Here is a 23053-nt window from a genome sequence, read left to right as displayed (position 1 = left end):
TTTTGAAAGAGTACAATCTTCGGCGTCACTATGAAACAAAACATCTATCAACATATTTGAAATTTTCAGGAAAGTTCCGTTCTGAGAAATATGAATCCATGAAACGTGTTTCTGAATCTCAAAAGAATCTCTTCAAGAGAAAGTTTGCTGAAAATCAATCTGTCACTCGTACAAGTTAGAAAATAGTGCATAGGATGGCAGAGCGAGGAAAACCTTTTACTAACGGCAACTTCATCAAAGAGTGTATGATGGAAGCAGCAAATGAGCTGTGTCCTGGAAAAGCCAATTTCTTTTAAAGTATCAGCCTTTCAGCAACTTTAGTTGTAAGGAGAGCTGAAGAACTCGGAAAGAACATCGCATTACAGATGCGCCAAAAAGCCCCTTCAAAAATGAGGTATGTGAAGTCGGTACATCGATCAAGATTGGCTGATGAACATTTGAAAGCAATTCTAATGATTGGATGCAGCAATTCAAAACAGAACATTGAAAATATTTTGAAAGTCAAAATAAATCTCATAAATCTCAATAACTTTTTTGCTGCTTAGAGAAATTCAGATATGTACTCACTATGTGCGATGTGACAATTGTTTTTGCTAATGTCACCTTCTTTGATAACCTTTTGGTAAATAAAAATGTTGGTTGTATTTCTGTTTGTTTTTTATTATATGTGTGTATTGCATGCTACTTCCACATGGCTAATGTGGCATCCTAAACTTAGTGTGAAGTCTTTTACAGAGAGCCTTCGTTCTAGCTTATGAGTATTGAACATAATGATCATGTGGCCTGCGCTTTTCATTCCCCAAGTAATCTGGCCCTGGGCCAACCATGGACAAGCGTGCTAAGGTGTTCGAATCGTAATCCGAAGGTCGCGAGTTCAAATCCCGGTCGCACCAAACATGTTCGCTCTCCCAGCCGTGGGGCGTTATAATGTGACGGTCAATCCCACTATTCGTTGGTAAAAGAGTAGCCCAAGAGTCGGCGGTGGGTGGTGATGACTAGCTGCCTTCCCTCTAGTCTTACACTGCTAAATTAGGGACGGCTAGCGCAGATAGCCCTCGAGTAGCTTTGCGCGAAATTCAAAAACAACAACAACAATCTGGCCCCCTGTGAAAAAATTTTGGTGACCCCTGCACTAGACGCTAGGAACTGGTATAATATTCATAGCTTTTTTTGTTAAATATATGTAGAGAGAGAGAGAGATTTAAAAAGAAAAAATTATAATAATGAAAAAATAGAAGAAGAAAAAATAAATAAATAAATTTAAAAAAAAGGAAACTCAAAACAATACATGGACATTGCCCTGAAAAGGACCGGAGTACTGTGGGTTACTCTGGACCTAAAGCACTACAACTACAACATAGCAGTAGCTGAAATGAAAGCTAGGGATGGAGGAAAAGGTCTTGTGCAACTGACCCTCCTGGGTATCTAAAATCCAACATACCCAAATACCCACAAAGAAAAAGCGAACTCTTTACATTCACAAATAACGTGTTATTGACTCACTTGTTCTGTAGGGTCTTTCTTCACAGTACTTGTTAGTATTAAAAGATGCCTGACGAACACTTTTCTTGATAGCAATAATTTCATGCTTATTTTTAACCCGTTGATACAAGATCAAAACATTTCTCAGGTGTTTTCGTCCACTTTACCTTTAAATACAGCTTATACAGTAGTAGAGCGATGTCGTGAATCCAAACAGTAAATTTACCTAACACGTCATTATTCATACTTTCTTAACGTGAGCTAATTTGTGACAATGAAAGTACTACATTTGGTGCATACAATCATCCCCCCCTACAGTTTGGTCTGTTGAATTGTTTTATTGCAATGTGTGTTTGTGATACTCGTGTTCTTACCAATCGAATTACATAATTAGGCCTAGATATAGGCTTTTTCAGTAGTCGAAATGTACATCTTTAATATAGGCGTGCTTCTAAGCTTTTCGATCTAAGCGATAGTTCATAAGTATCAGTCAGTAGGCCTAAGTATACATGCAAGGCTTGCAAGCACTATCACAGAATCTACCTACGTCTTATATGTAGTGTAAGATTAAGTAACATTTTCATTACAACAGACTGAACAGAGCATGAAATTCGAAAATATTACTCCCAAGCGTAAACTCCTGTGATCTAGATCTGGCTGGCCATTTGTAGCTTGTAGCTGCATCAATCTTATGTGTATATTGTGCGGTGTTTCTACGCCATTTGTTCTTATTCATATCTTGCCGGTTTTATTGTCGAACGCCTTACTCTCCTTAGCTGCTGAAGGCGCTGACCATAGTGTTCGTTTAGTGTACAGTTAACGACAGGTTCGGGCCGCTCGGATCCAGATGAGCCCTACATCTCTCCTCTCTGCTCCTTTTAGTCTGAGCCTCGATTTTACAACAGGGCTCGTTAGACCTGTGTTTGTGGCCCTCATTAATCCATGAAATTTCAGATTATAACCGCCCTCTAATAAAGTGATGGTGCTTTATGGTAAAAGAACAATATATTATCTTATCATAGATAGTAAAAATATTGTATTTTCTTGTATAATTAGAACACAAAAGGAGCGATTTCAACGATCTGAAGCCTCTACTCGAATTGTATTGCTAGTTTTTGTTTAGATGTTTTTATTTAATAGACGTGCTTATAGACATTATATCACAACGTGTTGCCTTTTGATGAACTTTAACAGGAATATAATATATTTGTGATTGTTTAAGTATTTTCCGAGAAACTTACAATTACTTGTGTTGTAACTAGCACACATTATTGTCCCAGCGATGCACAGGCGGTCAGTCGGCTCTGTAGTCACTGTGAGGTTTGCGCGTTCGACTTAAATACATTGTACAGTTCAGTCCTACTTCCATTCTGTTCTATCTTCGTTCGTTGTACGTTAGAGTTTTTCCATAAAGACTGTATTTTAGCCTGTTAAGTCATCTGGGAAACAGATTCCAATTATGACAAGTAAGTGTCTGAAACTTTCCGATATTAGACAGTTCTGCAAGCCAGTTACTAGTACTACAAGTGACAATGCAGATAATCCAACAACCTCAAGCAAACGAATAGAAATTTGCCATACAGAGGAAATACCATGTTCATCAGAGGACGAGTCTGAAAATGCTTGTGCAACTATTGCACATCATGAACCGCCAGATAGTTGTGAAACAATTTTGTGTGGTAATGAAAAATTTGACACTCCACAGATACAGTGTGGAAAGCCATATCATCCAGACGTACAACTAATACCACAACAGAAAGCAAAATCTCAAAATATCAACTTCCAGGGCAAATGGTTTGATGAGTTCCCATGGCTGCACTTCGACAATCAGACTCAAAAAGTCATATGCTTTCATTGTGCCAAGGCGGAAAATAGAGGCCTTTTTACAGGGAAATTGGAGAAGCCAGTGGAGTATACCTTCATATCCACCGGTTTTTGCAACTGGAAAAAGGCAAGACAGAAATTCAACAAACACCAATCCTCCAGTGACTGTCCAGCTACATGATGGAAAAAAGAAGCAGCAGGAAGAATGCAAAATAAGTCTAGCCAAAATATTCAGAAGTTTACGTTTCTTACTGCGTCAAGATTTAGCATTTCGTGGACATACTGATACGGAGGGAAACTTCCTGCAGTTAATGAAGCTCCTGGAAGAGGAAGATCCTGAGTTGACGACCTACTTGTCAAAGAAAACCACATTCACTTCACCCCAGGCTCAGAATGAAATAATGGAGATGTTCAGCCATCAAATACTGAGGAACATAGCACACGAAGTGCAGCAAAGTAAAATCTTTGCATTAATGGTTGATGGCACTTAAGATGTTACAGGTGCCGAACAAGAAGCAATATTTGTACGATACGTAGATGAGAACCTTGACGTCCATGAGACATTTCTTGGTTTGTACAGTGTTTCCAATACAACTGGTAAAACAATATCCTCGACTATACTTGTTGTACTGACTAGACTCAATTTACCACTGTCAGGATTAAGAGCACAAACGTATGATGGAGCTGTTAACATGAATGGTGCGTACAGTGGATCCCAGGCAAAAATAAAAGACAAGCAACCGTCAGCTTTGTTTATTCACTGCGGAGCACACAAGGCTAATTTAATAATGCAACATCCAGTTGAAACTTGCGAATGTGTTCGAGATTCTATCTAGTGGGTATATGAACTTGGTGTCTTGCTTCAGAGGTCAGACAAATACAAGACAATCTTTAAAAATATTGTATCGTCAGGCATCCACAATGGTCCAGTTAAATACATCCACCCACTGTGTCCAACCCGCTGGTTGTGCCACCTATCTGCAATTAAATGTGCTAATGATCACTACAGTGACATTGTTGATTTTTTGTCTGAATTAGCAAATGAAAAATCAGATGTAGCAGTGAGAGCACGAGGTCTGTTGGACAGATATGACAGAGGAAAGACAGTTTTAGGATTGTTGATGGCTCAGCATCCATTAGCTGCGTTAGGGAAACTAAACCGTGCATTCCAAGCAAAATCAGCGACAGTGTCTGGCATGATTGAAGCATTTGCAATAACAGTTGAGCAATTGCGGGTATTGCAAACAGAGAAAAATTACAACAGGATATTTGATGAAGCTGAGAAACGGTAATTTCCCTAGATCTGGTGCCTATTGAACTACCACGCATTCGCAGACCCCCCAGAAGGATCACAGGTGATGGCTCAGCACACCATTCTGCAACAGCTAGAGATTACTACAGAAGCCAATATTTTGAATTTGTGGACACAGTTATAGAACATCTGACCACCAGATTCAATGCAGACAACAATGACTTGAGGCAATATCTGGCACTTGAGAACATGATCACATCTGGCAAGATTGACAACTCGGTTATAAACTTCTATCCAGAAATCTCTGCACAACGGCTCGAGTTTCAGTTGCCCATGCTCAAAGGAACAACAAAAACAGTATCTCTGAAAGGTGCGAAGGATGCTTACTGTAAAATGCATGAAACAAGCCAGCAGATGTTTAGTGGAGTGTTTATTCTCATGAAAATATTGCTTGTATGTCCAGTATCCAGGTGCGAATGTGAACGCAGCTTTTCTCATTAAGACGGTTGAAGACGTGGTTAAGGTTAACTATGTCTCAACCATGTCGCAGTTTGTCACACTCACAAGGATGAGGTCGACAAGATAAATATAGAAGAGCTTATAAAATAATTCATAAATAGATCATCACAAAGGAGGTCTACGTTTGGGAACATGTAGACTAGAGGACTGAATGAATCTTACTTCAATGTATTGATATGTAATTTTCAAGAGTTCGCAAAGACATTTTAATTGCCTTTATAAAACAACATGAACAGTTTTTCAGTAGATATAAACTTATCAAGGGTAATTAATAATCTTATTAATATTTGAAAACGTAATTATGCAATGAAAGTTATTAGTAACCTTGTCAAGTATAATGGCCATCTTTTATACTGTGCAGTGTGCATGAATAAATTAATATGGCAGTTAATTTGTGACACATTTGTCTTTATTCTATCAACATTTTGAAAACTGTTCGCAACGCCTCACTTATACAAACCTACATGGAAACCTTGAAGTATCGTGGCAACAAGATTACTCTGTGACTGCATGTTTACAGCTTTCAGGTTCACGTAATCAGAGATTACCAATTTGCAAATTGAACAGTACACATAAGTGGTTGCTAAAATCATCCCCCCCCATCGGGTGTAAAAAATCTACGCCCCTGTTGGTGGAGCATCTAAAATTGTCATTATCAATAGAGCAACTGGAACTGATGTGCACAACATCAGTATTACTTTAAAAACATTTAGTAAATCCTCTCCACGTCTTAACTTAATCGGGACAACGACAATCGGATTGGGACTATAAGACGTACAATTGTAAAGTAAGAAAAACAAGAAGGTTTATAATTACACCTGTCCATGATTTATGTGCGAAATAAAAGATCTGAATTACAATTTTGCTTAAAATTTACGGCGTAACCGTGGTTTATCAAATAATTACGTGCAAACCAAGGTATCAGATTTTAAGGCAAAGAATTAGTTTATTTCTCCGAAAGGAGAACAAAGGCTGCCTGGAGAGATCACCTGTTTTCTCCACTCGTACCATTATACAGTAATGTAACATCTGTCAGTCAGTCAGTAGACTTTAAATTGACGTCACATGAGGGACGCTTAACGTTGCATTTTGTGCTGTCGTGACAGTAGCAAAACTTAAGCATACTATGAATCACGAGGAGAATTATTCGTTCTGTAGGATACAACACGATCTGACATCTGAAGTGCAAGAACAAGATATGAAAATATTTATTTCTCTTAATTTTGGTTTTATTTAATCCTGAAAGAAAACACCTTCAGGGACCATACGGAAGTACATCTACAAATAATAACATTAAACTATGTAAAAAAAAAGTCGCACACAGTTAACGGTTATTTTCACGAAACCTAAAAAATACATGACTTCCATCCATCACGACATACAGATACAGACAGATAGATGTCTGGAATACCCGTTATTATCTGCGTATGTGCTCGTCTTCCTACGTGTTCAAATGTGACGAATATCTTCTCCCTCTGAAGCTACTGATAAATCACTTGATGTTAAACAACTTATGTACACATCCATAAAAAATATTGGCGTTTTTCAACGTCATTTTCAAGTGTATGCGACTCGTGGCTCATAAACCATGGCCAGAACGCAAGTTACTGCTTTACAAACTTCCTGGAGATGCTGGATATTCAAACATTTTCTCAGACGTTTCCGTCCAACTAACTTCAGCAGCTACATGCACACACGCGCAAGCGCGCGGGGAAAAAAGGTACTGCAACCATTCATCATGTCTATCACTAATATAACTATCACAATCTAAGGAAAAAGTATAATATATTAAAGTCCACATTACAATACCTACTGGTTTATTAATGGAAACAACAAAGCATTTATAATCTTTATGGATGTAAAAAGCTAAAATCCAGGATTTAATGGATAGAGCAGAAATATTCCATCGAGAGTCTTTGTGCTAATAACGACAGTAACTACTACCGTGTTTCTCCGATAATAAGACCTACCCATAAAATAAGACCTAGTGTGATTTTTGGGGATAGTTTTAATATAAGCCCTACCCTTAAAATAAACCCTAGTTAAGAGTGGCAGGAAGAGGAAAGAAATAAAAAAAAATAATTTATTAGTTAGTTTAATAGTTAGTTAATTAGTTTGTTTAAGTATTAACCAGTTAGTTTAATAGTTTAATAATAGTTTATTTTAAATGGTTAGTTTAATAGTTTTACTTTGTAACTTCATTTTTTTAATATATCAAAATAAGACATCCCCCGAAAATAAGCCCTAGTGTCATATTTTGGAGTGAAAATTAATATAAGCCCTGTCTTATTTTCGGAGAAACACGGTACTAAACTGACATGATAACTAATCTGTGTGTGTGTGTTTCTCTTATAGCAATGCCACATCGGACTATCTGGTGAGTCCACCATAATCTATCTGAAAGTGTTCTCTGGGTATATGAGCAAAATATACTGTGAGAATTGTTTGTTTGTTTGTTCAATTTTCGCGCAAAGCTAGCCGTACATATTTTCAAGTAACAAACTGGAAGAGAGGCATGTGCCAACACCACTCACCGCCAACTTTTCAGTTACTTTTTTATCAACGAACAACGGTCGTTGACCGTCACACTATAACGCTCTCACTGCCGTGAAGAAGAGAATGTTTAGTAGCGGTTTTCGATCCAGTAACCCACAGATTGAGAGTCGAGCGTCATAATCACCAAGACCTGGTAGGTATGCAATAAAACAATTAATACCTTTTTTATTATTACAGCTGTCATATTTTTCTATTTGTACGAATGTCGGATATAAATAATAATAAATAAATTTAAAAGCAGATGAAATTCAGCAATAGCGTACCACAGCAACTGTTGTCCTAAAGCTACGATATGTAATATTTTTAACAAAAAGTGGATGCTACTCGAACACAAAAATCACATCGCATGCTGAGAATGTTCAGAGCAATCTATCTAATTAAGAATGTTCATTTGAAGCACAGCTGCCTTTATTCAGGCTTTCTAGTGAGAATGTAGTGACACCTTATAACACATTGAACAATTAAACCGAAAAATGTATTTTTGTTTGTTTCAAGTTAAGCACAAAGCTACACAATGGACTATCTGCGCTCTTCCCATCAGGGGTATTGAAACCCGGGTTTTCTATCGTTGTAACTCCACAATGTCGTGCAAAAAACATATAATTAACTAACATTCAGTGACGTCGAGAAAACCCACTTGTAGAGAAAAATATTTATGTAACAACGGCTCGTTTGGGTTGAGTAAATTTTTACGTAGAGGAGCAAAGAACGTAAAAAATTTTCTCAACCCAAACGAGCCGTTTTTACATATATATTTTAAGTGTAACATTGTTTTTTATTTCTCTGAATTTAGCTGTGAAGACAAATTAGCGGGTTATTATTCAAGTTACTTTTATACGTAAAAAGTTTACAGAGTTACATAGGGTGTTTTGTTTTTTTGTTATGGTTATTTACTTAACGATCTAACAAAATCTTAAGTTATCAAGTTCTTTACAATAATTATTTGTATGTTTCTCTTATACATGTCGCGAACTGTGGCGTTTGACTCCCGGTTACGACGGTCGCTTTCCGCGCTCCATTTGAAAAGCTGCGCACGCAGGCGAAGTTCATCAAACACTTTTGAAGTGAAGGAGAACATGCATGAATAATACTGAGGCCAAATTTTATTTCGCAAGCAGGATATTCTACACTAAACTGTTAGGAATTAACCAAAATATCATTCACATTTCAAAATGTAACGTAATTTGTCAATTACCCACATGTAATTGTTGAGTGACTCTTAGCATGACTGAAATGTTCGACCATTATTTGTACGACGGTCGGAATACGTAGCTCAGAGCTTTGGCTCTGAGTGAAGCAACGTTTAAATACAATTAACCTTTTTTTAAGATCTATAAAATAATTTAAACTGATAGATTAAATTACACAGGCCAGGTGAGTTAAGACGTTTGACTTGCTATGTGAGGGTCGCGGGTTTGAATCCCCGTCGCAACAAACATGCTCGCCCTTTCAGCCGTGGGGGCGTTATAACGTGACGGTCAATCCCACTATTCTTTTGTAGAAGAGTACCCCAAGAGTTAGCGGTGGGTGGTGATGACTAACTGCTTTCCCTCTAGTCTTACACTGCAAAATTAGGGACGGCTAGCGCAGATAGCCCTCGTGTAGCTTTGCTCGAAATTCAAAACAAACAAATGAACAAATATGGAAAATATTTATTTAGCTGCTCTTAGCAAAAGCGTGGCATTTATTTAAATGTTTTTATCCGCGTACATTTACGGCTGTTGTCTTAAACTTATCTGCAGATTAGAGTGAGTTCCCACAAACTTTCTTTGTGCAGTTGAAAACGAAATACTTTTGTAACATAGTCCAAGCGGTGACTAATTATAAATACTGACGGTCTATTATAAACGATAATTCACAAAAGTTACTGAACGAAGAAAAACGTGTTAAGTTTAAAACAAAACTGTGACGAAAGGTTACCCGGAAACCTTTTGTTAGTACTGTAACAAAGAAATTTAAAATACACGAGACTGTTTTAGAATTATGTCACCTGACACGCTATTGTATGAAACTGAAGTAACATAATGATGTAAATAGAAATATCTCTATTGCTTCATCCAAAAAATTCAAGGTACAGTTTTTTTAAAAGCTGAACATTATTGCATACCATCTTAAATGAAAACTATTAACAGAAAAACATTAAAGCATTGTTGTATGTTCAATTTGCATATGGCAGAATGGTTCTGGACAAACAACCGATTTTTATTACAACATATAAATATATACACAGCAAAGTTATTCATCTGTTCGGCATGTTTTTGTTGTGAGAGACTGGCTAATCCATCTTTGGTGGACTCTCTCCAAAAATAGATAATGTGTGAATGGATAAGCAGTTAGTAGAAAGATTCGACTTTGAGAACTATTCCAAATTTAATACGTAATACCTGACGGAAAACAAACATAAGTGACGCTTAATGCCGCGTGTAACACGGGTGCTTTGGCTTATCGCCTTCATTCATCGGATTTGCATTACGAAAGTATATTGTCCCACGACTCTCGTGAAGCCTGTTTATTAATAACATTCCCCTATGGGACGGCAGTAAATTTACGCACTTACAACGCTAAAGCCTAGGGTTAGATTCCCCCGCGGTGGACACAGCTCAATGTAAATTTGCTCTAAAGCAAACAAGAAAACCAAAAAAGTAAATGTCGCGCGAGGTGTGAGGATATTTGGTAGTACAATATTGTTACGATGCAGTATTTTTGTAATAAGGGAAAACTTACTCGAGAGGAGCTGCACGTGCATTGCCTAATTGTTGATGTACAATTAGCTAGTTTTTTAGCACGCACTCTCTCTGTAATGGTTTTTTTTGGGGGTTCTATTTAAAAAAAACACACAAGTTTCCGTTTGTGAGGGAGAGAAAAATGTTTTTGAAAAGTTTGGTTTAACCTAGTTTGAATGGACATTTCAGACAGAAATCATAGGTTTTTGTTATAATCCATCATTAGTTTTTTTTTGCTTTTAGGCCATATAAAATGTTTGTAAACCTTGTGCTTTAGAAAACGGTTGAAAACTGTTTTCCAAATATCGACAAGTTATGGTCCAGTTGATACTGGAACAGTAAACTTTGATTTACCTATAATTCAAACGTGAATTTCAACTTTGAATTTACAATTTGAAGTTGAATTTCGATATACTATGTTTAAAGTGATAATGTTGAATTGGAGAGACAGTCCCTACGTGGATATACCAAGAATGAGCGATTTTTTTGTACTATGCACTTTTATAAATTATTGTAAGTAAGTTATTATTTGATGTTTGTCTATTTTTCATAACATATATCTATAAAACTACAAAATGCAGAGTTGACATTTTCTTACTTTTTATTATACAGTACGGTAATACGGGAATGTAACGAACTTACTGTTATACATTTATTTTAATATCTAAGTTTGTTTCAGTTTAATGCATGCAATGTATATTCTTAAATTTTTCTTGGCATGACTCACCTGCTCTCTGACATCGCAGTTAAATATTTTGAGTAACGTTTATTAAAACAATAATTGTATTTGCGTTTAAGCACACATAACACATATTCTTTTAGTCTGTCTATTTACACTGTAAAAATTAATCCCTTACAAATACGTTTTGCTCCATTGAAAATATTTATGTTAGCGCCCGTGATTATCCCCTGTGTAGTTGAAACTTCCAAACATACTAACCATGATTCTTTGAGAGCTATTACGTCATACAATCATTAATAATTTTAATTACGTCATTCATTACTTACCTATTACAGGTTTGAAGAACGAATGATTTATAATAAAAACATCAATAATATAAAATCTCATCAAACTAGCTAGGTTACAACACTGGTTAAAACTGTTCTTCTATCAGTGTATTATGAAATACTAACACTTATGTGGTGTGTGTAACGCCTGTAAGCTTTCGAAGCACAATGAATTAATCGATATGATACCTTCATTCCTTTTACCGTTTGAATACCGTATTATATTCGCTTAACTGCCAAAATATTCGTTAAGTACTAAAAAATCGATGCTTAAAGCCGCAGACGATAATAACGAATACAGAATCAGTTATTGAACTGTAGTAACAATTGTTCCATAGTTTTCATCGTAAGTTCTGAATTGATTTCGAAACATTTGTCAAACAAAATATTTATTATAAAGAAACAAAAATCCGTATTTAAAAGTAGGAAGATTATTCTAGAAAACCAGCAATACTTGTGTGTTGAGAAACCACCCTCGATCAATAAAAAGTATATATAGAACAATAAAATGGCGCGCTGGTCTAATTTTTGAATGCTTTTTAAGGCAACTGTACATTTCTTGAATGCACGAAAGGAACAATGAGCTGTGAACGCCATCTGCACCATCTGCAAGCGGCGTAATTTCCCTTTCTAAAATTAATTTTAAAATAACGTTTGTTTATTTATTTAATGTAAAGTTACACAAAGGGCTATCTGTGTTATGACCACAAGGAGTATCGAAACCCGTTTCTTTTATTAGTTTTTTTTGCAGTATGAGCCTTAAAATTTACCGCTGAGTTACTGAGAGACAGAATGTTAATAATTATAAAATTGTTAAGAGTTTTGTGTAAAAAAGTTAAGTAAAGCAAGCTTTTGTTCACCACCACTTATTAAATACATTTATTTCACTTTCGTCTCATATAGTATAAACATACGGCACGGTTAAGACTTTTGTCTACTCATATGATGAGAAAAAGGAAATTATAAAATTTATTTAAAAAACAACTCATTTTCATTAATAAAACTACTTGACGTTTTGTATTACAAAATACAGCATCTCCCTGATGAGACACCGGTAAGTTATCAGACTTACAAAGTTAAAGTTCGGGGTTTCATTCCCCGCGGTGTACACAGTAGATAGCTCAATGAAGCTTTGCTCTAACATAAACAGTATAAAACATTTACAGAAGGATGTTACTACTTAACAGTTGATTGTCTTTGTTAAGCGCGCAAAGCTGTGTAATGGGCTATCTGAGTTGTGCCCACAGCAAGAATCTCAACGCATATTTTAACTTTAGCATCATAAGCCTCTAAGATTACTGCTGAACCCGCGAAAATAGAAGCTGAACAGTATATGGAAATATTTTAATGAAGTCGTCAAGTCGATAAATAGCATTAAGCAATATTCTTCACTTCAGATTGTCCCTGGCGGATTAGTGGTCGGTTTACGGACTTGCACTCCTAAAATCTTTGAGTCTATTCCTACAGCTGACAAGGCGCAGATAGCTCATTTGTAGCTTCATGCTTAAAATCTAACAACAATGTTATTGTGGAGTATTGAAGCTAGAAACATTTAGGAAATATTTTTTTGTTTTTTTTAATTTCGCACAAAGCTACACGAGCGCTATCAGCGTTAGCCGTTACTAATTAAGCAGTTTAAGACTAGAGGGAATAGTGGGATTGACTGCACATTATAACGCCCCCCCCGACTGAGAGGGCGAGAATGTGACAGGAATTCGACCCTGCGACCCTCAGCTCACAAGTCGAGCACCCTAACCACCTGGTCATGCAGAACCTAGGAAATAATAATTATTAGATTGCCCTATCAGTAAAATATGTATATTTCTGAAGAGGCGCCTGGTAAAACAAATCTTCCACAAGAACAAAAGTTTCTTTGTTTTCAATTTCTCTCAAAGTTACACAAGGGCTATCTGCGCTAGCCGTCCCTAATTTAGCAGTGTAGGACTAGAGGGAAGGCAGTCATCACCACCCACCGCCACTCTTTTACCAACGAAGAGTGGGATTGACCGTCATATTATAACGCCCCACGGCTGAAAGAGCATGTTCGGTGTGACGGGGACTCGCACCCGCGATCCTCAGATTACGAGTGGAGTGACTTAACCACTTGGCCATGCTGAACCCTCTCAGAGGGGTTGCATCAATTCTTATTACATATAATCTTATTAAATATTCACTGGCAATATCATCCATTAAACAACTGTAGAGCTGTACTCGATAAGTATGCCCGGCATGGCCAGCTGGTTAAGGCACTCGACTCGTAATCTGAGGATCGCGGGTTCGAATCCCCATCACATCGAACATGCTCACCCTTTCAGCCGTGGGGGTGTTATAATGTGAGGGTCAATCCCATTATTCGTTGGTAAAAGAGTAATCCAAGAGTTGGCGGTGGGTGGTTATGACTAGATTCCTTCCTTTTAGTCTTACACTGCTAAGTTAGGAACGGCTAGCGCAGATAGCCCTCGTGCAGCTTTGTGCGAAATTCAAAAAAAAAAGAAATACTCTGTTATCGATAGGCCTAGAATGCTAAGAGGAGATTCAGTATTTGTGTATGTGTTTTCTTATAGCAAAGCCACATCAGGCTATCTGATGAGCCCACCGAGAAGAATCGAACCCCTGATTTTAGCGTTGTAAATTCGTAGACTTACCGCTGTACTAGCGGGGAGCCAGTAGTTGAAAAGGATTTCTTAAGATAAATATAATTAACCGTTTAAGACACCAATAAAAGTTTTGTAATATTTTGTTCATTTACTATTTTGGCTTGGTAAAGAATGGATTTTGTAGTCATATCTGAAAAAAAAAAAAAACTAAGAAATAAAGACGTGGTATAAATATAATTGTTAACATTTGATATTTGCTTTTACAGCCAATATACATATTGTACAGGTTGGCCCGTAAGTCCTTACCCATCCATTCAATTACGCATGTATTATAAATTTGTTTCTTTTTTTCAAAGACATATGGCCGATGTAGGCCCATTTACACTTGAAGAGCGTATTGTGCATAATATTATCCAGCGAGAATGAGGTAAATCACTAGATACACTGGATACATAAGATATATAGATGGGTAGGGACTTACGGGCCACCCTGTATATTGCAATCCGTAGTATCTGTCCGTGCTTTCGTCTATCACTCGTTCTCGGCTGTCGCTTCCCGCGCTGCGTTTGAAAAGCTGCGCACGCAGACAAAGCTCCACACCATTTTTAAAATGACAGGAAAACAGACATGACTAATGTTGGTGGTATATAGTATTTTGCAAGCAGCATATTCTACACTAAATTGTTAGAAATCAATCACATTATAGTCCACATTTTGTGTGACGTAATTTGTAGATTTATTGTATCGTATGTTATTTTTGAGCGACTCTTACTTAGGACGACAGAAATGTTCAACAACCTGTACGATGGTCGGTATTAAGTACCTATGATTTAGTTGAGTGAAACAAACAGTGTAACACAACTAAACTTTTTAAAGCACATGATATAAATTGAAAGATTAACCTAAACTTTCCCGTTACAGGGAATGGGTATTTTCGCCTGTATGCGTATATATTCATTCCTATTATTTCATATTAAACAAGAAAAAAATAACAATTAAGTGAAATAGATGATCATATTGACTCCTTTTCATGAAAACAATTCGTTTTCGCGCACCAGCCTAGGCCTACCGCTTCATAGCCAAGCTTCAATATTTCACATTTGTCATGTAATTGCATAGTCCAGCCAGGGTAGGCTTAAATAATGTCCTACCCTAGCGCGTAAGCGTCATAATCCGCCAGTCGCGCTAAACATGCTTCAATGTGATCAATCCCACTATTCGTCACATTTGATCATGTAATTGCATAGTCCAGCCAGGCCCTAGGCTTTGTGCGAAATTCCCAAACAAACAAACAAACCTAAGACAAAATAAAAAAAAAGTTAAACGTGTCTTGATATTTTTTCTTATTTCACAAGAATTATTGATAAAATTAAAAAAACAATTGTTTTAGCTTTACATAAGCGAACGAAATATGAATAGGTCACGAAAACTTAACCTCCTGCAATATTTCAAACACTTGAAAAAAAAAAAAAACTGTCGTTTGTTGGGGCGTCTCCTTCAGAATCTTCCATTAAAAATCCTCTAACCCAGATGCTTTTCGTTTAGGACTACACGGCTGCAAGGGTTTTAATTTTTACGTAAATCTTGTACAAACATTTATTATTACTATAAGTAATAGGTTGCTTCCAAGTAATATAAGCACGTTTTGTAACTACAGGTGTGATATCGTGGAATAGAATACTTACTCGCGTTACCATAGCTTGTGAATTATTACCACAAGTACACAATATTCCCAATTTACGAAAGAAAACGCTTAAAAAACATATATTATTTGCTTAGGTTAACAACTCATGATATAATAGATGTATAGTTGAATTCTAATAAAGTTAGTGAGCAGGAAAAAAATTCACAATGTTATACTTACTCGTATATTTGTAAATCAGGATGTTGAAGATATACTGTTATGTATCAAAATTTATTTAGGAGAATCCTCAGATTTATTACATTACTTATATTACGTATCATGAATTGAAATAGCCGGAAGTCTTAATTTTAATTTAGCAGGTTATTTGAATTTCGATATGTATAATATTTATGACACTTCCCAACAAGATTCATACAATTTTTTTGTCTTAACACAAATATATTTTAATATAGAAACAGAAGTACAATTTATAATAAGGGTTATTACTAACAATTATTACAAATGATGACTTATATACAAGAATTTTACAAACGTACAAACAAAGCTTAGGCTCATAACTCGGTATGGAACTTAATATTTTATTGACGTTCCAGGCTCACAACGAGCAAATTACTTTAATGTTGATACATGGATATACTCCACTTGACAAGAACGCTAGCTACCTCTATTCCTGTTTCGCCTCACACCTTAACAAGCTGACTTTTCCCGGTGAATATATTCAATCTCCTCGTAGAAATAATAACATCAGAAGTAATTCAGTAAAGTGGAACGGTTGGTAGTGTTCGTAATTTATAAATGTTCCTGGTTCAGTACTGTAGTTTTAGGATTATAAGGCATTAATCACAATTATAGCTTCCGAGACCCATAGCATGCTGAGTGTTGCTGATTAACAATAATATTCTTCGGTTGATACGTTGGTTTATATAGTTAAGACAAATTTGTTAACGTTCAACAAAGTTCAAACACGCTAACATTTATGTAAAACAGATATTGTTGATTCTTACTCTCAAGAATCTTTTACGAATTTAGAGAAGGGGTGGGACTTGTGCAATACACATCCAATAATTTTCATCGTGTGCATCAAACTGAAACACAATTAGGTATTAAAATAAAACGTGCAACGGTAAATCTCTTCAATACCAGCAATAAACAGACTTACTTACAACTTAATAAAACAAAACAAAAACATAAAGGACCTGCAAAAATGCTCACTTAATTACTGGTTTCACATTTCAAGGTTCCCCATGTGGAGCAACAGTGAGGACCTACAACACCAAAACCCGAGTTTCGATTTCGCGCGATGGGCACAGCAGATAGTCGAATGTGGTTCTGAAATAGAACAAACACATTTCAAAAGCTGTTTTTCGTTTCTTTGTTTAATAATTTTTTTTAACATTTTGTTCATTGAATTATGGTATTCATAGATATATATATATGATTAGTGTTTGACTCTTCATGATTAGGAGTTCAGATTGCTGTTGTTCTTGTTTCTACACCTCAATCCATCTTAGTATATTTAACAGTAACGCCACTACCACTTTTATAAGTTACGTAATCTAATGAATCTGTTATCACGTAAAACAAGCAATTCGAGAACTCGTTCGTATACAGAATATCAACCGTACAACCTGCTAAGTTTACTTCCGGTTTTATCTGACAAGATACATTTGTATGGTTTTGTTTGTTTGTTTGTTTGTTTTTGAATTTCGCGCAAAGCTACACGAGGGCTATCTGCGCTAGCCGTCCCTAATTTAGCAGTGTAAGACTAGAGTGAATCCAGCTAGTCATCACTACCCACCGCCATTTCTTGGGATACTCTTTCACCAACGAATAGTAAGATTGACTGTAACATTATAACGCCCACACGGCTGAAAGGGCGAGCATGTTTGGTGTGACGGGGATATGAACCCGTTACCCTCGGAATACGAGTCAAGTACCTTAACCAACTGGCCATGCCGGGCTGCGTTTGTTATTTAAGTGGTTGTAAATCAAGTTTACATGGTAACGAAGGTTTATTTTCATTTTTTGAAAAACCCTTACCTAATGGTCGAATAAATTTAAAATATACATTCAGGATGAGTAAAATGTTTAGTAAGCAAAATTCTGAGCAGACCTAACCAGTACCAAAAGTACACAAAAAATATTTAATGCCTTTCTTGTAAAACTAAAAACAAAGATTTACATCAACAGTTCAAAAGAAATGAAGTAATGAAATAAATATCATTCCCTAAAAACATTAAAAAAAAACAACAAATGGCTGTAACTCTCTCGTGTTTTGTATGTTTGTTGTTATTTGCAACCTTTTCACAAGAGCATTGTGCTACGAACATGACAGCTGTATGATTGAATCTAATGATTTATTAATGGTCATACAACAATGTTTATCAGAATGGTGTCAAATTAAGGTTTACGTCTTACTTTAATCTAATATCATGTCTTCATGATGCGCCATAACATCGAAAGTTGAAAGATCGAATAATTTTTATAGACAATGAATAAAAATTAATATATTTTTCGTTGTTTATTATTAAGCACAAAGTTGCATAACAACTTATTTATGCTGTACTCACCGATTTTTAGTGTTATAATCCCCTTATGTGGCGGTGGGGGTTTCATCCTTGTCATGGTTAACAGCCTATACAATCGCCTTAATCAAATATTAACTAGTTTTTGTCCTACGTTACGGTTACTAATATGGTACTGCCCTCATTGAAATCCTAAGAATGTATTTGTTTTCAATTAAACACAAAGCAACACAATGGGCTATCTATCTGTGCCCTACCACCATGGGTAGCGAAACTCGATTTCTAGCATTGTAAGTCTTCAAATATACCGCTGCGATACTGGGGAGAGGTTTTAAAGACAATTTTTGTGGCGGTAATAGCCAGGACATAAAAGTAAGTTTGTAGATGAAAGTCTGATGTATTATTCATTGGACTGTGATCTACCAAACTTAGAAATTCAATCAACTAGCCATTTAAACATTTTGACAAATACCTGAAATTTGATGACTTCCTCACGAGGTGGACTGTGTTATAAGTTAGGTTGTTTTATCTTTCTTTTTCTCAAGTATAGTTTATTATTTTAACATTATTCTAATTTATTATATTGGCAACCAAAAAGTGAAATGAAATTAGCATCTATCATAAAAGTAATTACTAATTAGATTTTAATGATCATATAGGCTACACTTATAACAAGGGTTGATATGCGTGTGTTTGTGTGTTTTCTTATAGCAAAGCCACATCGGGCTATTTGCTGAGCCCACCGAGTGGAATCGAACCCTGATTTTAGCGTTATAAATCCGTAGACTTACCGCTGTAACAGCGGGGAGTCGGTTGATATACAACCGCCCCAACGTAACCACAAATTAACTGTTAACTTTCTACGTTAACAGAATTATTATAACACACTAACTTTAATGATGTTTTGGAATGCAGGACAAAGGAAGCATATCGCTGTTAAAAAAGAAAAAAAAAAGTGTAGTGATTTTAAGGTTTCTCTTATCAAAATAAGGGAGACAAATCTGTTCTCGTTAATATAATAGTTACAGTTTCATTATTCAGCTACAAATAAATATACAGCTTATATGGTGAAAACTATCGAATCATTAAAACACCAAGGCTAAAATTTGTCATAAAATTCAAATTACTACAAATTGTTTTCCTTAAATTCCAGAGGCGTGTAAAAATTCGATTTCGTACAAGTTCTAATATTAAATTAAAGGCCTTTTGGTCAGTAACTTATAATAAACAAAATATTAATATTAAGCAGCAATGCTGTGACCAGTTAACTAATGTATTTACTTTAGATGACATATATTTCATCATCAACAGTGTTAAAACAAACTTAACTGACTCTAAAGTACAACGAGTGTTTTTACTGTTTGTTTGAATTTCGCACAAAGCTACTCGAGGGCTATCTGTGCTAGCCGTCCCTAATTTAGCAGTGTAAGACAAGAGGGAAGGCAGCTAGTCATCACCACCCACCGCCAACTCTTTTACCAACGAATAGTGGGATTGACCGTCACATTATAACGCTCCCACAGCTGAAAGGGCAAGCATGTTTGGCGTGACGGGGATGCGAACCCGCGACCCTCAGATTACGAGTCGCACGCTTCAACACGCTTGGCCATGCCGGGCCGTATTTAGTGTAAACATGTTTACTCCAAATAAAGAATAAACCATTTCAGAGAAACATATATGAAGAGTATTACATAAAAACGACAAAACACTTCAGAAAAAAAAAAAAAAGTTTCATTATTTATCCCCTATATTTCGGTTTACGCCTTAACCCCTTGATAAACGCGTAACGTCACAGGTTATCAAACTGAAAGTAAGAAAAATAAAATAAAATTCTAATACATATGACGATTTTTTGTCTCTTCAAAACTTGAGAAAATAATTATTTTTATCATTTTGATTTTAACAGTTTTATGCAAAAAAATACACCGTTTTAGAAATGTTCATTGCATTTTAGTCCATGAATTCATCGTATACAAAAGAACAAACGTTTTTGGAACTGTTGCCTCCACGAGACAAAACGTAAAGCCTCCCAGTGGCACAGCGATATGTCTTGCAAACTCACACCGCTAAAAACCGGGTTTCGATACCCATGGTGGGCAAAACACAGATAGCCCATTGTGTAACTTTGTCCTTTATTCCAAACAATCAATGAAAACAACCAGACTAAATGATAAAAAACAAATATTCAAGGCTTTTGATTTTACAGTTGAAAACAAAACTGACGAATACGCGCGTGATTTTCGTTTAGGCCACCGCCCTGTTACACTGTAACTATTCAAAGCACTTTTGGGTGTAATTCTTAAAATTTCGAAATGAACTTGAAATTGATGTTTGTTCAAAAACATACCTTTTGTTTTTTTTTCTAACATTAAGAATGACATAAGAGAAATTATACGTAGACTCGTGCTAAATATACACCAATAATAATGTAATTACAGTTTGTTATGGGATAAGCATAGTATATGGAATTCTAGAATTCATGATTCGCTTCCGGTGCCGCATAAAACGTCTGTTTCTTTGTTGTTTTTTTATTTCGCGCAGAGCTACACGAGGACTATACGCGCTAACAATCCCTATTTTGGAGTGTAAAACTGGAGGGAAGGGAGCTAGTCGTCGCCACCCACTGCCAACTTTTGGGCTTCTGTTGTCTGAATGGATAGTGGAATTTCATTATCACCCTTATAACGCAACTAAGGACACAAATATGGGAGCTCGTTTTTTTGCGTTGCCTGGCATGGCCAGGTGGTTAGGGTGTTCGACAGGCAATCCGAGGGTCGCTGGATCGAATCCACGTCACATCAAATATACTCGCCTTTTCAGCCGTGGGGGAATTATGATGTTTCCATCAATTCATTGGTAAATTAGTAGCCCCTCTTGTAGTAGATCAAAATTAAATAAAAAAATAAACAACTGATACTTGTAAAATTTATCTACATTGGTAGACATATATATCTACACACAGATCATGCATATGTATATAATTAGCTGTTGGTAACATATAGATAATGTTATCGGACAGCCATTGCTAGCTGTTGCTTAGACAACATTATATAAGATCACAGCACGTTGTAATTATCAAACGTAACAGTTTGTTATTTTCAACGATTAAAATATGTATATAGAAAAGTCTCATTCTGTAAACCATCAACATGTTTCCAATTTTGAACACAAATATCCCATAACAACGGAAAACATTTTTCTAATATCGAAGTTCAAAGTACTTAAACTTTCTTCAGTACAACAACTTCTATAACTGTTATAAAAATTCGGTGCTATAGGTGCCGACTAAAGTATCTTTACTAGTTAGAGCTACAGTTACCATCTCTAACTGTAAGTAGTGCTCAGTGCAAAGCAACCACTTAAGTACAATTTATGTTCAGTATAACAACTGTTGTCTCTATAACTGTTAGTGTTCCGTGCTACAGTTACTACTTAACTGTTGTTAATAATCAGTGCAACTATTACCACCTCTATAGCCACAATTTGCTATATATGCAGCTGTCGTCTAATAATAAACAGCGTTCAGTACTACATATGCCCTGTTTCTAACTATAATTAGTGCATTCTTTTAAAATTTAAATACAGAATTAATATTAAGAAATATAAGTAAAGATATTTCATCAGTATGGTAGTCATTATCACATATAACATATACTGTGAAGTTTACCTTTCTCTGCGTTTATAAAGATTGGGCAAGAACCCACTACTCATTCTTACACGTAAAAAAAAAAAAAAAAAAGTTTAGTTAAAACGGTACTCGGCCATCTTTATTTTTATTTAATACTTAATATTATAAGTTTAGTTCTACATTTAGCTGCACTTAAACCAGCTTCCCAGCATACGGCTTTCGCATAAAGCAATAAACTATATATATACATATGTACAGTATGCGTTTAGTTCTTATTAACTCTACATTTCATAACCATGAACCATACGAATGTATTCATTGTCTCTATGTATTCATTAAACTTAAATTTCAAGCTAGCCGAAAAACAGTTACCAACAAAATATTAGATTGCTATACCTACTGTGCGTAGAATTTTTGCTTTAACCAAGCTTGAAAGATCAGAATGGTTAGGGCTTTACAACTGCCGAATCGATTTCATCCTCGCGGCAGACTTCTTAAGTTAGGCAACTGCGTCCAGACATCGAGGTCAACCAGTCAACTATCACTTACATTTCTCAATTTACCGAAAATTAGAAAAATAGTGAATCATAAGGCATTATAATCTTTCGTAAAACAAAACACTAGTACTGTACAAAGTAAGAAACTCATTAACGTTTCACATGTACTCACGTATCAAAGTCCCACTTGTTTCTTCGTTGAGATGTAAGCAAGAGTTTCCTTTGGCGCTTTTTCCCATAATGCACAGCAAGATGAACAGACGATTGATCGAACTGGTGGTACGTGAACTCAGGGAAATAAGTCACGCACGCATGTACTATTGAAAGTAACACAGAGACTTCGATAACTTTGCTTAATACTTTTTGTATGCGTGTATTTTAAACAATTTTCATTAAAATTTGCTAAAATGTTTCAGAAAATTTGGCAGAAGTAGGAATTTCTAGATCAAACACAATAAAAAAAAAAAAAGAACTAACTTGTAACGCCGTCTATCACTTTTCAACGCAAAGTTACTTCTGAGAAAATTAGCTATTGAGATGGGAAAAGGCACATCATTAAAATCATTACATTGCTGACAAAAATACGAATAAATTATGCACTATTTAACTTATATTTCAACCATTTTATTGATGTAGACTAAATGCACTAATTTCCGTTTAATTTACCCCAAACAAACGCATTTTATTTGCGTTTTTCTTGATCAATACGTACAAGAATGTAAACATACGATTTTATATACATGACATGTTTGTTTGTTTCTTGTCGAAGCAGTTTATACACGTTGATCAGAAATATT

At 35.8% G+C, this 23053-nt stretch overlaps 1 protein-coding gene across 1 annotated transcript in view; it reads right to left on the bottom strand.

Annotated features, from left to right (window-relative positions):
- Nucleotides 1–22422, bottom strand: part of LOC143249791 (synaptic vesicle glycoprotein 2C-like) — a 91193-nt gene extending 68771 nt beyond the window's left edge. The window contains 2 exon segments of the mRNA XM_076500219.1: nt 16819–16935; nt 22156–22422. The gene's annotated coding sequence lies outside the window, so the exon portion shown is untranslated.
- Nucleotides 22423–23053: the final 631 nt, after the last annotated feature.

Source organism: Tachypleus tridentatus, chromosome 4 (genome assembly GCF_004210375.1).
Source record: "Tachypleus tridentatus isolate NWPU-2018 chromosome 4, ASM421037v1, whole genome shotgun sequence".
Lineage (NCBI taxonomy): Eukaryota > Metazoa > Arthropoda > Merostomata > Xiphosura > Limulidae > Tachypleus > Tachypleus tridentatus.
Note: the sequence above shows the minus strand (reverse complement) of the source record. Positions and strands in the feature narration are given on the sequence as shown.